The sequence below is a fragment of the Procambarus clarkii genome, chromosome 15 (assembly GCF_040958095.1).
Source record: "Procambarus clarkii isolate CNS0578487 chromosome 15, FALCON_Pclarkii_2.0, whole genome shotgun sequence".
NCBI classification, from domain to species: Eukaryota; Metazoa; Arthropoda; class Malacostraca; order Decapoda; family Cambaridae; genus Procambarus; species Procambarus clarkii.
The window spans coordinates 32,832,310-32,837,440 of NC_091164.1; positions in this window are offsets into that span (position 1 = coordinate 32,832,310).

The window sequence follows — 5,131 nt, forward strand, 5'->3', positions numbered from 1 at the left end:
CGTGAGGAAACACACCCTGACTAACAGTCAGACTGTAAGGAAGGAGATATAAAGAACGTAAATAATAAATAACGGCATAACAGAAGTCGCCCAACAGCATACCTCACGTCGACTGGGTGGGGAGCTTAAGGACAGGGCTGAGCAGATGGGGAAGGAGAGGGTAGGGGTGGACAGGCCTCCTCCCGAGTGTGGTTCAAATAACAGCCACCTACTGGAGAAAAACCCAGTGCCCCATAACACCGAGGGTCACCTTCCCCTTTAGGACCACTGCACCTGCATTTGGTCACCAACGCTGAACCAACAGGCGTGCTTCAGGCGCGCGCGCCAACAAAGAGACAAACACTGCTCTGACGCGCCAACACAAACACTGGTCCCGCGCGCCAACAAAACACAAAACTACCTTAAATGTTGAGAAGGGCAGGACGCCCCTAACGGGTCACTCCGAGTCGTTGTCGCGAGGAACTGTTGTAGGGTCCATGCTGTGAGAACAGTTGAGCGGGCTAAACTTCTGTGTTTACGACTCGCTGAGCAGCAGTGAGTTTTGCGAGGGCAGCGGCGAGGGCAGGCGGAGTGAGGCGGAGCCTCGTTGTGCGCCCGTATTTATACGGCCCCAAACTGCCCGCGCAACGCTGCGGGACGCGCTGCGCAATTGTTTCTTTCTCCCCCGCCAGAAACATCCCCGCTTGTGTTGCAATCAGTGACCATTTACTCTTAACTAGTCATTTACTGAAATTATTTAATTGAGTGCATTTCTTCAGGTCTTATTAATTATACAGTCATAACTGAACTATTTATAGTTAATAATCATTAGCTTAAATTTGCCTATGCTTATTATTCAACTTTTCTTTGATTTCATTTATTACCTAGGTTGCCTAGCCTCGCCATGCTCCCCTACTCCATTGTACCCCTGGCTTTGCCTGCATCTCAAATTGCAAATTGTTACTTACAGTGTACCTGAGAGTACTTGTAAGCAATCTACCTCATTTTTCATTTTTGCTCAATTTGTTTTTGTATTGCTTAGTCTTGTTTATATTTTTGTTTTGTATTTCTATATCTTGTGTTTTGTATAGTCCATGTTTATATGTTTTTTCTTTAATCTCATTTATTACTTAGGTTGCCTAGCCTAGCCATACTCCCTTACTCCATTGTACCCCTGTAAGCCCCTTTTGTGATTGTTTTGTACGGTATTGTGTACATTTTTTCCCTATTTTATAGCTTTTTTCTACCTTGTAATTTGCCTTTCTTTCCTTGTTTTTCCTGCAATCAGCTTTTTTTATGCAGACAAGTATAGACCCAGAACTTAACCTCTTATCCACTATCTATGACAATTATCACTTTAATGATCTAAATTGCAGATATTTTGCAGCACATGATGTAAACAATGTATTAACTCATAATCACAATAACTCTGTAATCAATTTGAACGTTAGATCCCTAGGTAAACACTTCGATGATGTTAGTGCCTTGATTGAAGCTATTGACAACAAATTCTCTTTTATTATACTTACTGAAACATGGTTGAAACAGGATACTACTCAGCTCTTTAACATGCCTAACTACTCAGCAATTCACAACTGTCGTCAACTTCAGAGAGGTGGTGGCACTGCTCTTTACTACCACCAAGAACTAACATGCTTAAAAGAAATTAAAACCAGAGACTGCTATGGGGAGTATATCTTCGCCAGCTTCAGAGTCAAGGGTGCCGAGTCTGTCCTGTCTGTGGGTGCAGTTTATAGAATTCCTAACACTGATGTGTCCGAATTCAACTCAAACCTTAGAAATCTAATACTTGATAACAGACTGAACAAAAACCACCTAATTATCGCAGGGGACTTTAATATTGACCTCTGCGAGCCTGAACACCCTACTGCTGTTAGCTTCCTCAACTGTATGAATTCCTGCTTCCTCATACCCTTAATCACTAGACCTACTAGAATCACTGATAGCACTGCTACGATGCTAGATCACATCTGGACAAACATAACCTCTCCGCTTACTTCAGGTATAATCACCGATAGCACTACAGACCATTACCCCACATTTCTCTTAACTAACATTAGCAAACCACCTCTTGAGTCAAGAGAGATACGTTTTAGACTACACAATGAAACTGCTATAGACAATTTTATAACTGCTGCTGATAATGTCAACTGGAAGTCCGAGTTAGGTAACATAGTGGACATCAACCTAGCAGTGCAATCTTTTCTTCAAAAAACTCTTAGCCTTTATAATACCCACTGTCCTATGCTTACAAAACAAGTCACAACCAAAAGGCTTAACAATCCCTGGCTTACAAAGGGAATACTTAAATCTATTAATAAAAAACATGACCTTGAGAAGAAGTATAGGTTAGGAATTGTCTCCAAAGAATTCTCAAAGAATTACTCATTATTGCTGTCTAAGATAATTAGACGAGCCAAAACTAAATGCTACGAAGATAAATTTACCCAAATAAAGAGCAACATTAAGCAAACTTGGAGAACAATTTCACAAATATTGGGATCAAAGAAGTCTTTAAATAACAAACCGACTCTCCTATCTAATAACGATGGTCAGCTTTCAGCCTCTGATTCTGCTATTGAGTTCAATAGGTTCTTCTCTTCCATTGGTTCATCCCTTGCAAATGATATTCCATCTTCCAGTACTGACATTAAGGACTATCTTACAGGTAACTATCCATAGTCTCTGTACCTAAAGCCTATTAATTCCACTGACGTCAATGAGATAATCCTTTCCCTTAAAACCAAGTCTGGTGCCCTTGAGGAGATACCAACTTTAATTTACAAAAAAGCCTCCAGATCTTTAGCCCCTGCTATTGTTTGCTCTTCAACAAGTCACTTGGACTCCAAACCTTCCCAGATATTCTAAAAAAAAGCGAGAGTAACGCCTGTCCACAAATGTGGTGATCTCACAGATGTTAACAACTACAGACCTATATCTATCCTGCCAAACTTGTCAAAAATTTTTGAAAAACTAATATATAAGCAGCTTTACTCATATCTAGCGAAACTCAATATACTTAGCCCTTGCCAATATGGCTTCAGACCCAAAAAAAGCACTAACGATGCACTTATTAGTATGCTTAACTCGATTCATACAGCTCTTGATAAAAATGAGTTCCCTGTTGGGTTGTTTGTGGACCTGTGTAAAGCTTTTGATACTGTCAACCACCAAAACCTTCTTCTTAAATTACATCATTATGGAGTCAGAGGACACTCCCTACAATACCTCAAATCCTACCTTACTGACAGGCTCCAATATGTTTCTGTGAATAATACAATTTCTCCCACCTTACCCATCAACATAGGTGTTCCCCAGGGCAGCATACTTGGCCCTCTCCTCTTTCTCATCTACATTAATGACCTTCCAAATGCCTCCCAACACCTCAAACCAATTCTATTTGCTGACGACACAACCTTCATTTATTCCAGTCCTGATCCCCTTGCTCTAAATGCCACAGTAAATACTGAGCTAAATAAAGTCTATCTGTGGCTAACTGCCAACAAACTCACCCTTAACATTGACAAAACTTTCTATATTCTGTTTGGCAATAAATCCTCTAATCAAATAAATCTCAAAATAAACAATACCCAAATTTGTAACAAATTAGATGGCAAATTCCTTGGCATTCTCATTGACCACAAGCTGAATTTCCAGGGACACATTCTAAACATATAAAAAAAAGTTTCAAAAACTGTGGGCATTCTTTCTAAGATCAGATATTATGTACCACGCCCTGCCCTGGTGACTCTCTATTACTCCCTTATCTATCCATATCTCAACTATGGTATTTGTGCTTGGGGCTCTACTACCCAAAATCACTTACGTCCTCTAATTACTCAACACAAAGCTGCTATTAGGACAATATCCAATTCTGGCCCCAGACATCACTCGGTACCCCTACTCAAATCTCTGAATATGTTAGACATTAAGTCACTGCACATTCTCTCATGTGTATTATACATATATAAAACGCTAAACTATAATGCCAATCCTGATCTCAAAAGCTTCATAGAAGGTTGTAACAGAACCCATGAGCACCACACCAGAAATAAATACAGTTTTGATATTCCTAGAGTACGACTTAATCAAACTAGAAATGCTCTACAAATCAAGGGGCCCAGAATGTGGAATGACCTTCCCAACCATGTTAAAGACTGTACCTCTCTCAACCAGTTTAAGTTAAAAACGAAGCTATACCTAAGAAATTCCCTGTAACCTACCTTACCCTTCTATTGTCAACCAATGTCTGTTTTTCTTTAAAGAGCGCTGTTTGTCGACATAATTGTATTTGTGCTGCTTTTTCATCTATGTTTTCATTTCTTGTTTTCATTCTACTCATTATGCTCAATTAGTATTAAGCTTGTCATTTAAGTTTATCATGCCCGAAACGCTTTGCGTAATAGTGGCTTTAGGCATTGTATGTACTAGCTCTACCTATAAGTCAACCAATCCTTGTAAAAATTTATTGTATGTATGTGCCTTACCTAAATTGTATTGTATTGTATTGTATTGTTTGTATTGTTATTAAAGCACATTCTTATATTAAAGCTCTGATTAATTACATTGACAGCTTGATTAGTAATTTGAACAAGGTTAATATACACCATACAGCAGATTGACAGCACATATAAGACAGCAATGATCACAATGGTAAACATGTTCAGATTGGATACATAAAGATTGGGAGACTGGGTAGCAAAAGATACAGATAAACAAGATTTATAAACACCATACAACAGATTGGCAGCACATATAAGAAAACAGCAATGATCACAATGGTAAAGATGTTCAAATTGGGAACTTAAAGGTTGGGAGATTGGGTAGCAATTGATACAGTGCAATTTTATGGCAAAAAGTGAAAAAACTATGAAGATGAAATTAGGTACTTTTTAGTATTGATTTTGAATGATGTAAAAGTTGGACAGCTTTTCAATTCAGTAGGGAGTGAGTTCCATAAACTGGGTCCCTTTATTTGCATAGAGTGTTTACACAGATTAAGTTTAACTCTGGGGATATCAAAGAGATATTTATTTCTGGTGTGGTGATAATGGGTCCTATTACATCTGTCCAAGAAGAGTTTCAGACAAGGATTTGCATTTAAGAACAGGGTTTTGTAAATGTAGTTGAC